This window comes from Dipodomys merriami, unplaced genomic scaffold (assembly GCF_024711535.1).
Source record: "Dipodomys merriami isolate MVZ:Mamm:240054 unplaced genomic scaffold, mDipMer1.0.p SCAF_55, whole genome shotgun sequence".
In the NCBI taxonomy this organism is placed as follows: Eukaryota; Metazoa; Chordata; class Mammalia; order Rodentia; family Heteromyidae; genus Dipodomys; species Dipodomys merriami.
The window spans coordinates 8,943,825-8,956,034 of record NW_027206124.1 but is presented as its reverse complement, the minus strand read 5'-3'; the positions used below and the strand labels follow the sequence as shown (position 1 = coordinate 8,956,034).

At 60.1% G+C, this 12,210-nt stretch overlaps 1 protein-coding gene across 3 annotated transcripts in view; it reads right to left on the bottom strand.

Annotated features, from left to right (window-relative positions):
- The window catches only part of Celsr1 (cadherin EGF LAG seven-pass G-type receptor 1), a 118,035-nt gene that overhangs the window by 69,089 nt on the left and 36,736 nt on the right, over window positions 1-12,210 (bottom strand). The window lies entirely within an intron of this gene.

The following is a 12,210-nucleotide window of genomic DNA, read 5'->3' as shown; positions in this document are numbered from 1 at the left end:
GCCCCCGGCCCGTGACACCCACGCCCGGCCCCCCCCCCCCCCGTGCCTTCTTTTGTGATTCCCCACGGGTTTCCAACCACCAGAGAGGACGGGCACCCTGCACGCGGTGCACCAAGTCCACGCGATGGCGGTTCTGGGCCGCGTCGGGGTGGGCGGACGGGTGGGGCTTCGGGTCACCCATCCCGACAGGCGGCCCCAGGCACAGGACGGCAGTGGAGGCCCCCGCCCGGCGGCCTTCACCGGCTCCCAGAGCCCACCTCAGACCTGAGACGCGGGTGTGCTTCTGGGCACAGCCCGGAGTCAGGATGCCTGCAGCGCCGCGGATGCCCCTGGCTCCCACACCCTACCAGCCGCCCAAAGGCACCCAAAGGCACCCACCAACCTCAGTTCCCAAGGACAGAAGGCAGGCAGGTGCAGGCGCTCCCGAACCTTTCCCCACGGGTGTGCGGGACGTGCCCACCCAGTCTGAGTGGAGAGGACACTCGGGGGGGGGGGAAGGGGGCGGTGGAACCATCCGGGCCCCACAGCACAGGGGAGCCTTTGGAGCAGCGGGGGCAGAGGCGCAGACCACCTCTTCTCAGGCCGGGTCTGGGGAGGACTGTGAGTCACGTGACCCGCCCATCACTGAGGGATGCCGGCCGTTTCACAGCCACGGGCCCTGCCGGTGCTCAGATCACTACAGCAGGCCAAGAGCCCCACAGAGCCCACACCACTCCACCGTGCAGCTGGTGAAAACCGTCAGGGCTGGAGGGGAACGGCTCACCCAGGGACGGCCTTCCCCATCCCAGCCAGTGAAGAAGGCTTCCCGGCCTTCTCCATCCAGCCCAGGAAGCCTGGTGGGGCGGGATTTTAGAAAGGAGGAGAGGAAGGCAGACTCCACTTCAGTGTGGGGAGCTGCTCCCCATCCAGCCTGGACCAAGCACTCCTTCACTCCCCCACCCCCCGGCCAGCAGCCCAGAGACCCCGGCAGCTGGGAACCAGGGCTAGACAATGATCAGTGCCGGCAGCTCACGCCTGTCATCCTAGCTACTCAGGAGCCTGAGAGCTGAGGATCACGGTTCAAAGCCAGCCCAGGCAGGAAAGCCCGTCAGACTCTTATCTCCAATAAACCACTAGAAAACCGGAAGCGGCGCTGGGGCTCAAGTGGTAGCGTGCTCACCTTGAGCTGAAGATCTGAGGGACAGCGCTCAGGCCCAGAGTTCAAGCCCCATGACCGACAAAAAAAAGTGAGAAGACACAAACATGGGGGAAAACACAGATGGTGAAGCCCAGGTGCACAGACCTTGAGCACAGGCGTCCGCGCCCTCCCTCCCTGGCCCACGCCACCCTGGCCCGGGGGGCACTACCCCCCCTCTCCTGGCTCAGGGGACCAAGATGCTGCGTCACACAGAGGTGGCAGAAGCAGCGTCTCGACACCCAGTCTGAGCACCAAGAGGAAAGCAGGGCCTCTCCTTCCCGTGGTGCTGTTATAGAGAGGCCATGTGGAGAGGCCCTGCTGGGCACACCAAGGCACTGTGGTCACCAAGGCCCAGACATCACACAGCAGGTTCGAGCCACACACACGAGCAAAGAACACAGAGTTGGCAGCCACTGTATTCCTGGCCTGCCTCAGTTTCCCTCCAAATTCATCCTCACTGCGTGGTAGTGGTTGTCTTAGTGTGGATCCCATCACCACAGTTTCCTGTGGTTCCTAAGGAGACGGGGGATCAAATCCACACTCCCGACCCTTCTAGTGGCCTGACAGGACCTCTCCCCTACCTCCCGCCATCCTAGCACACCTCCCTGGCATCCCTCTTCCTGTCCCAGGGCCTTTGCACATCTTGTCTTTGACTTAAGTGCTGCCCTTGTCACCCAGTGGCTGCTCTCTTGCCCCCCCCCCCTTCCCAGGTTTCAGCTACTGTCCCTCACCAGGGGCTCCCTGTGCTGAGTACCCCTCCCCCCACCCCGGCTTGACTTCGTGATTTACGTCTGTTCTTCTGCAGGAGTGGTTGATGCTGTCCTAAAGTCACAGCTAGAGCAGTCCCCGGCACTCGGAGGCCAGACCAGTGGATAACCCGTGGGGAGGGGCGGCGGGGCGAGGGGGGACTTCCTGGTCGCAGCCAGAGGCTCTGTTCTCCACACAAGCTGTTTGTGTGGCTGTTGACTGTTTCTTTGTGAGGGTCCTGGGGGGCACAGCTGGGCAGCTTGCTTCCTGAGGGGCTGCTCTGCCCGAGACACACAGGCCATACTGGTTTTCAGCCAGAAGCCCGGGCCTTCACAGGTGTGCAGGTCCATCCAGCCCCCGAAGTCACAGCCCCAACGAACACTCCCGAACAAGAACGCTCCAGAATGCTCCGGAACGAGGAGCCGCAGGCTGCGGACATGGGTCCTTACCTGGGGACAGTGACCACTCAGAGTAGCACTGGAGAGTAAGCACTGTTACTGAGCTAGCACACACAACGCACTGACTACCGAGCCCAGCGCTGGGGCAGACCAGGCCCAGGAGTCGATGAGTTTGGTTCTGGCCCGGCCCGGCTGGGCTGGATCCGAGTCCACCCGCACAGCGTCGGCAGAGGCAGGCTGCACTGGCGCCCAGCCGAGCAGTGCCCCAACAAACATGGCTGGACACCGCCCACTGGCCCACATGTCCACAGGGTCTCAGATATCCTTCCTGGGCTGACCTGGAGCCATAACCCTCAGATTTCAGCCTCCTTAGGAGCTTGACCACAGATGTGAGCCACAGGCACCCGGCCCCTGAAAAACCACTTTACCTTGGCCCCAAACCTGGGACAAGTGGTCAGCTCCACAGCCACACGCCCGTTCCACCAAGGACACCACTGCCTTGTGGGCTGTGTGTGCTGACTGAGCGACTGAAGCCACAAGCTGTCCTGTGTCCTCCACCCCAGGGCCCAGAGTGTGTCCTTGGTGCCTCTGGAGTGCTCTGGAGGACAAGCCTTGGGCCTTGGGCCATGGCAGGTGGACATATACAGATCTCTTCCTCCTCTTCCTCCCCGGTGCCTTCCCCCAGGGCTTCTGCATCATCATCCATCAGTGTCACAGTGAAAAGCTGGACCCCCAAGTCTGAGGTCCAGGTGCACGTCCACAGCTGTGAGAACAGTGCTGATACCACAGCCCCTCTCCTCACCCCGGCCCTGCACCCACAAGCAGCCCGGCCCGGCTTCCGTGGCCTCCCAGGGAGCCACGTCACTGAGGTCTAGACAGTGGAAGACGGAACAGTTCCTCACAGGTGAGACCGAGGGACGCCGCAGAAAGCCGTGTCAGCTGCGAAGAACTCTCCAGGATTCCACGTGGGATGGGACCTATCACCTGACCCCGTGTGGGCCAAGCTGGTGGCAGGAGGGTGCTGGTGCTCCCACAGCAGGCCCTTCCCTCAGAACATGGAGAGGAGAGGTCACACCACACCCTGCAAGGGGCAGGTGGAGGAGCGGAGCAGGACAGGCGGGGCTGTACTCTGAGATGGGTGGTGGTGCCATACCATGGGAGAAGGACAAGGCAGCCATCACAGAAAGACCCCAGGAGGTAACAGGGAGGTGTCTCCTAAAGATTTAGAATGGAGTTGACCTTGCTGTGGACAGGAACAGCCTTCTGGGCACAAGACCCAGCAAAAGCACAAGTGTCACAGTCAGGGGAAGGAGCACCAAGGTCCTGTGGTTGCCAGGTCAAAGCAATGGCCGAGCGGCCCATGACAGCACACAGTCTCCCACCTGGTTTTGAGGCCACGAGTCCCAGGATCCATATTCCCAGCAAGACCCCTGGAGAAGCTGCCAGGCTGCTGTCCAGCACCGGGTCATCACACACTCCGTGTCACTGGCTTGTGGGCACACCACACCACTCCTTGTTCTGCCTTTCCTGGTCTGTCTGCTTTCTCTTCCTTTTTTTTTTTTTTTTTTGTTGTTGCTAGTCCTGGGGCTTGAACTCAGGGCCTGGGCACTGTCCCTGAGCTTCATTTGCTTAAGGCTGGCACACTACCATGTGAGCCACAGCGCCACTTGTGGCTTTTTCTGATTATGTGTGGTACTGAGGAATCAAACCCAGGGCTTCATGCATGCTAGCCAAGCACTCTACCACCACGCCTCCCTCCCAGCTCTGCTTTCTCTTCTTCAAAGGGACACCAGCATGTGCCATGGTGACACCCCAATGACCTCAGCAAAGCCCCATTTCTAAGTAACAACCCACTCTGAGGGTCAAGATGCACATGAACTGGGGGGACACTATTCAGCCTAGGGGCGATGGCTATGTGGCATTGTAGGGAGACAAGGCCATGGAGAAGGGGAGCCCAACTGCTGTGACCTATGGCTGTCCCTGAGGGCAGTGTGAGCAGCAATCCTAATGTGGGGACTCTATACCACACCAGACCTACACAGCCCTTCTTTAGGTGGGGACCCAAAGGCATCGCTGGGCCAGCAAGGCCACAGGGCTGTGAGCCTGGTGGCAGATGGAGTGAGGGAAGGGAGGCCCAGGAGGACACTGGCACTGAGGACCTCGAGGACAAAGGCCAGCATCTGACCCAAAACACACCGGAGTCTTGGGGACAGCTGAGTGGACAGTGGTGTCAGAAGGAGCCTAGGTCCACTTGTCTGTGTCTCTCGCCCAGTCTGGAGGCCTCCCCAGCCCTCCTTGCCCCAGTGTCTACAACACCCTGGCCTTTAGAGCTGCTCCCCACAGCCCAGCGCTGCCCCTTGCAGCCAAGTGCTGTCCCCCACGGCTAAATACTGTCCCCCACAGCCCAGCACTGTCCCCCACAGACCAGCGCTGCTCCCAAAGCCCAGCACTGTACCCCACAGCCCAGCACTGTCCCCCACAGACCAGCGCTGCTCCCAAAGCCCAGCACTGTCCCCCACGGACCAGCACTGTCCTCCACAGCCCAGTGCTGCCCCCCACAGCCCAGCGGTGTCCCCCACAGCCCAGAGCTGCCCCCCAAAGCCCAGCACTGTCCTCCACAGCCCAGCGCTGCCCCCCACAGCCCAGCGGTGTCCCCCACAGCCCAGAGCTGCCCCCCAAAGCCCAGCACTGTCCCCCACAGCCCAGTGCTGCCCCCACAGACCAGCACTGTCCTCCACAGCCCAGCACTGCCCCCCAAGCCGACTGCTATCTCCCACAGCCCAGTGCTGCCCCCATAGCCCAGCGCTGCCCCCCACAGCTAAGCGCTGGCCCCCATAGCCAAACACTGTCTCCCACACCCCAGCACTGGCCCCCACAGCCCAGCGCAGTGTCACTGTGTGGGGCGCCGCTGCCATCTTGATTTCAAGCCCTGTACTGCTGTTCCCCCCTGAAGCCACAGGGCCCAGGGCAGGGAGGGTCTGCTCACAGCCAGACCCGGGGCGGCGGGGCGGGAGGGCTGCTTCTCTGCCTGTCTCTGGGGCTTGTTGGTTTGGGAGACCAGACTGAAGCCAGATGGCAGGTGTGAAGCTTGGCTCTTGCTGCCTAAGGACATCTGGCTTGTCTCTTTTCTGAGCCACAAAGGAATCAGGAGCCTTCGGAGTGGGGTCTGGCCCCAGCTAGGGGAGGGCAGTCCTGGTCCCAGAGGCGCCGGCCACAGAGGTGCCTGTGAGTGCCCTGGCCACCGTGCCAGTCAGGAACTTGCCGTGTCACTTCACAGCCAACCTGATGGGCATTGCAGGAGCAGTACCAGGGATACAGAGGGCAGAGCCAACCGTCCCGCCCTGCCCATCCACACAGCCCACCCTGCCCATCCACAAAGCCCGCCCCACCTGTCCACAATGCCCACCCTGCCCATCCCAATGCCTGCCCTGCCAGTCCATGATGCCTGCCTGCCCATCCGTGATGCCCTGTGAGGACAGTGGTGGCTGCCACGGCTCACTGCTCATCTTGACCCCTCACCCACACTCTAGAATATTCACCACTGCTGGGCACAGAGCTGCCAGGGTGGGGTCCCCACATCCCTTTCCTGCTGGTCCCCAGGGATCTGTGCATCACAGGCCCAGGCAGCCAGCACAACCTCACCTCACCAGAGTGTGCCCAGAGCCCAGAGCTAGCCTCGGCACCCAGAGCCTCCCCCACACCTGCGGGCCCGTGACCATGCAGGGGACAGCCACACCCCGCAGGGAAGTCCCCACCCCTGCCCCCGAGTCCCCTCCCATGCCAACAGCAGGACCCCGCAATGCACTCAGAATTTAAACTCAAGCTTGAGGCTCCGGGCCTTGGCATAAGGCATCCATGAGGGCGCCCCGCACCCCTCCTCCCCGCCAGCAGCCTCTTCCCTCCATCCTGCCCCTGTAGTGCCCAGGCCAGGCTGCCCACCTAGCACACAGACCATCCACCTGGCCTGCCCGGAGCCCTGACCCCTCCCCTCGCCCCTCCTCCCAGGGGGAAAAGAACACTCCAGACTGGATAGAAAGCTGGCTCGGAGGCCCTAGGCTGGGTGCTGCGGCTCCCGTGGTGAAGAATGTCACCTGTCACACCCAGGCCGGCCCCAGGAGCACCTGTCCCACACCCCAGCCTGGCATGAGCGTCCCTGCTGCGGCCCGTACTGCAGAGCCCCCCGGAAGAGCGTGGCTGTGATTTAGCGCATGGCTGGGCCCACTCAGGAGCTGCCGCCTGCACACACGCGGACCTCCTGCTTGCTCAGGGATACACGGGTGAGGGATGCGGCCTACAAGCCTTGCCAGCCCATCTGCAAAGGGCAGGGGGCAGGGGTAACCAAGCCTGCACTCACGGGGGCGCTGGGGAAAAACACACAGAAGAACATCAGCCTAGACCCCAGCACAACCGGGATCTGTTCCCTGCTGTGAAGCCAGCACTGTCAACCAGGGAAGCCTCTAAACAAGGCATCACAGAAGGAACCCAACCCCGCCCAGGGCTGCGGGCCATTACCCGGTCCAGCAGGGGCCTGGCTGCTGTCTGCTAGGAACAGGGGTCCTTCCTCCCACGCAGGGTGCTCCTGCCAGCACACAAACAGTTAATAACCAACCGCTCACTTTAAATGGTTAATTTTACTTCCCATGAATTCCATTCTACGCCACATGAATCTTAAAAAGAGAGGAATTCAAGCGTGGTGGCTCACACTACAATCCCAAGATGAAGAGGGTTGTGGTTCAAGGCCAGTCCAGGCACACACAGCAAAAAAATCATATAGTCCCGCTATCAACAAGTAAATTAGGCATGGTGGCTCACACCTGTAATCCCGGCTACACAGGAGATAAATATCAGTTTGGAGAAGAGTCCCAAGAAACCTGGACAAAGAGTGAGACCCTATCTGAAAAAATTACCAGTGTAAAAAGAGCTGGAGGTGTGGCTCAAGTAGAAGAGAGGCTGCCTAGCAGCAGTAAGGTCCTGCGTTCAAAGCCAGGAGCCTTTCCCTAAAATAGGAATGGAGTGGCAGGGGTTGTGGCCCTTAATTCTTTTCTTAACGTGAGATTATCCAAAAGGAGAAAGCTATTTTCTTTCATTCTTTTCTTGTTGGTTGTGAGGCTTGAGCTCAGGACCTGGGCGCTGTCCCTGAGCCTCTTTGTGCTCAAGGTTAGGCACTCTACCACTTGAGCCACAGCGCCACTTCCAGTTTTTGAGTGATTAATTGGAGAAAAGCATCTCATGGACTTTCTGGTCCAGGCTGACTTTGAACCACAATCCTCAGATCTCAGCCTCCTGATTGGCTAGAATTATAGGCCTGAGCCACCAGCGCCCAGCTGAGAAAGCTATTTTCAAGGGCATTTTAGGAATGATTTCCTAAAAGCCTGGCACATGAGAGGTCAGAGTTGATAGTTTTCCTTTAGGTCTGAGACTGGAACTCGACCTGATTGATACCTGCTGCTTTCGCTCATTGACTAGCACTCTACCAACTGAGCCACACCTCCAACTCTGAGACAGAGTGGGTGTTAAGAGGCAAAACCACCTTCTATTCAGAGTCAGGAAGCCTCTAGATAGGCTTGAGTTGCGTCTGTTTGTACAGTAAAGGAAAGATCCGGGAGACACAGGATCCAGGTGATCCAACTGCCCCGTCGTTCCACCCGCCCTGCCCCATCCCCCACAGAGCCACAGGTGCCGGGGCAGTGCCGGCTCCCCGCAGGCTGCACATTAACCTTCTTACGTCCCGACTTTTGTTTTGTTTCAGGGGTTCATGACAGTGCCCAGGAATCCACTTGTGGAACGGGAACTTGCGGTCTGAGCGCGGTGTGGGGACGTGGGGTGACGGGCTGTCTTAGGATCTGGGGAAGAAAGGCCGTCACACAGGACCTGGCCCCAGAACTGGGCCTCTCCACAGCCTGGCTGTGGGGAGCAAGGCGCCTCCGCCGTCTCTGGGGCAGCTGGGCCCCGGGCACCGTCCTCACCCTTGGAAACCCCACCAATATTCTGGATCCTTCTGGCTGAGACTCAGCGGCGAGCACCAGGAGCCAGAAGGGAGCTGAGCTTGGGGGTCCCGCCTCAGCGCCCCGGCTGCTGCCAGGCTTGCACGGGTCCCCCGAGCCTCCCACAGCGCTGTCTGGGGCTCCCTCTGCCAGCTGGGCCCCGGGGGTGACACTGGCTGGGGCACCATGTCCCTCCTCCCCACCACTGCCAGAATCCACCTTCGCCCCGTCCAAGGAAAACGGGCGCCGTTCCCACGGCAAGGATGAAAGGCGCCGAGAGGGACAATGTGGCCATATGCATGCCTGTCCCACGCGTGTCACCGGGCCAAGAACCGCAGGGCTGTCCGTGGACGCACCGGCCCTGCCCGGGCTCTGGCAGTCTCTCTCTATTCACCGCCGCTGAGTGGCTCTGCCCAGGGCACCAGCAGCCAGATGGAACATTCTAGGCTCCCAACATCCAACTCCTCATCCACTCACTCACCAAGACAGGTGCCAGCCCTTCCTCTGCACCCCACCAGAGCAGGGGTTTATGGGATGAACGCAGAATTCCTGGAGTTGGGGACGGGAGCGGGCACGCTGGCCGCCGGGGAAGTGACCGAAGCCATGCTCAACGCAGCCCCCCGCGGCTGGGCCGGGGGGTCACACTGGGTGAGCCTCGAGTCTCAGTGGCTTCGGGGTCTATTTTGCTGCCAGATGAGTTTTGCCAGATGTGCCTTCCGCTTGGGTTGGGATGAGCGGCTCAGGGCGAGGAAGCAGACAGCACACACGACAGAGCTGGTAACACACAACAGGAGACAAGCCGGAACTGCCCCAGCGCGACGGGAGCAGACAGGGAAGGTGCTCGGAGCGGGCCGCTCCACCGCGGGGCCACGTGCGAAATGTCACCTTTTTTTTTTACACACAGGTGTATGTTACTTCCCATATCTGAATTCTTTCAAAACAACAGTAAAAATGCCTTCACCGAGCTGAGAACAGAGGCCTGCCCCTGTGGTCCCGTCTACTCTGGAGGCAGAGACCGAGAGAATGGAAGTTCAAAGCCAACGCAGGCGAAAAGTTCAGGAGAAGGCTTCATCTCAACCGACCAGCTGGGTGTGGAGGTGTGGGCCTGTCTACATGGGAAGCACGAACAGAGGGGCTGCTTTTCAGGTTGGCCTGGGCAGAAGCACAAGAGCCGGTGGTGAAAAAATAATAATAACCGAAGCCAAAGGGACTTGTGGGTATGACTCAAGTAGTAGAGCACCAGCCCAAACTATGAGGCCCCAATTCAAATACCAATACTGTGAGAACAAACAAACAAACAAAAAGCCAGTGTTTCAGAAACTAAGGTGTGGCCAGCTGGGAATGTACCGGGCCAGGTGGAGACCATCAGCCACCGTGAGAGGTCAGCTCCCAGCGGGAGGGACAGGCCCACACGGCCATGGGGCAAGCTACCACACACCCCCTGTTCCTCCTTTGTTCCTCAGCTCCTCCGGGGTAAGACCAAGATGGCTGGGGCTGCAGGCACCCCAAGCGTGGTTCCTCCCACAGCCAGTGAGGTAGACGGAGCAGACTCTCACTCGCCCAGTGATGGGGGACCCAGGGCCCACAGAAGCTCGGGGACCGGGCCCAGGGCACCCGGCCGCTGGGGATGCGGATTGAGAGCTGTCCCGTGCAGTGTGGCTGGCAGCCTCGCCATGGCTAATTGGAGGCTTTAGACAGCACTTTTCAGACAGAGTAATTATTAACCTCACAGGCTAATGAGGAGAGAGCACTGTGGAGCTGTCTAATACTGAGCATTTGCGCCCGTTTAACAGAGAAAATGAAGCCAAGCACTGGTGGCTCACAGCTGTTCGCCTAGCGACGCAGGAGGCTGGGATCTGAGGACCGTGGTTTGACATGGGGCTCTTCTCCCCACTAAACTACCCTCCACAAAGCTGGAAGTGGAGCTGCGGCTCAAGTGGTAGGGTGCCAGCCTTGTGCAAAAAGAAGTTCAAGGAGAGTGCCAGATCCTGAGTTCAAGCCCCAGGACTGACACCTAAAGGAGGAGGAGGAGGAAGAGGAGGGGAGGGGAGGAGGAGGGGGAGGAGAGAAGCAAAGAGTAAGAAGGAAGGCAATGGGTACCCACAGACACCAGGTAAGCAGATGCGATTGCTGCTTATATGCGCAGGCATCTGACCCCACCCCAGCTCCCAGGCTCACCTGCGGGAGTGCCCAGAGCCCGGGTCCCAGGAAGCCAGGGGAAGGGGCCAGAGGAAGAGAGCTGAGAAGGCGGGGACAGGCAGAGGTCAGGACGGAGAGCGGGCAGGAAACATGGCGTCCACACTGCCCACCAGCCCCGGCCACGGAGCCCCCGCAAGACCTGCTGGGATCAGGGTCAGTCTCTGATCCCACCCAGATGAAGGAAGCCAGCAGGACAGGCCGGCCTCCTCCCGGCTGAGGACGCAGCGTCTGCAGGAGCTGGAGGGGCCCCGGTCCTGGAACTGGAGACCTCAGCCACCCCTGTGTGCTCAAGTCACCATCAGAGGCATTTTGCTGAGACCTTCTTTGGAATGCAAATAGCGATGGAGAGGGCGCATCAGCCCCGGTCTGCTATGGACAGCAGCAGCCGCACAGGCACCCGGAGCCCCGGGCCCGTTCACCGGACTGCCCGGAACCCGTGGCCAGTGGAGCCACTGGAATGGATGCACACAGTGACCCCCCCAACCCCAGAGCTCAAGTTGCTGCTTGGAGTGCCGTACCCCAGCCCCTTGCATCCGCAGGAGAGGCGGCACCCATCCACGGGGCGTTTAGAACATCTGCTTCCAGGACTGTCCCCTCCGATGCTGCAACAAGCCCACACTCCAAACTCTCCCAGGTAACAGATCAAATAGTGGTCTACATGCTTCCTGATTTGCAACTCCCACGGCAATTGTTGAGCACAGAAACATACCAGTGAGTTATTTTTTTTTCCTAGTTAAATATTTGCTAAGAAAATTCCAGTCCTGCCAAGAGCTGGTGGCTCACACCTGTAATCCTAGCTGCTCAGAAGGCTGAGATCTGAGGATGAAGGTTTGAAGCCTGCCTGGGTTAAACAGCTGTGAAGAACAGTCTGTGAGACTCTTCTCTCCAATGAACCACCAAAAAGCCAGAAGTGGAGCTGTGGCACAAGTGGTAGAGCAGCAGCTTTGAGAGAAAAAGCTCATGGACAGCACCCAGGCCCCAAGTTCAAGCCCTAGTACTGCGTGGCACAAAAAGGAAGGAAGGAAGGAAGGAAGGAAGGGAGGGAGGGAGGAAGGAAGGAAAGGAGGGAGGGAGGGAGGGAGGGAGGGAGGGAGGGAAGGAGGGAGGGAGGGAAGAAAAAAGGAAGAAAGGAAGGAAGTTCCAGCCTAAGTTTAGGAAGACTGATTTAGCATGCCATTAGAAAACAGAGACCCAACAAGCTTCAAACTGGGAAGGAAATGAAGAAAACCTTTCCCTCTCCCTCCCTCTAACCCCCCACACCCCAGTGAGCAGGATCTCCCCCCACACCCCAGTGAGCAGGATCTCCCCACACACACACCCCAGTGAGCAGGATCTCCCTCCACACCCCAGTGAGCAGGATCTCCCCACACACCCCAGTGAGCAGGATCTCCCCCCACACACACCCCAGTGAGCAGGATCTCCCCCCACACCCCAGTGAGCAGGATCTCCCTCCCCCCCACACCCCAGTGAGCAGGATCTCCCCCCACACCCCAGTGAGCAGGATCTCCCCCCACACCCCAGTGAGCAGGATCTCCCTCCCCCCCACACCCCAGTGAGCAGGATCTCCCCCCACACCCCAGTGAGCAGGATCTCCCTCCCCCCCCCACCCCAGTGAGCAGGATCTCCCCCCACACCCCAGTGAGCAGGATCTCCCTCCCCCCCCCACCCCAGTGAGCAGGATCTCCCCCCACACCCCAGTGAGCAG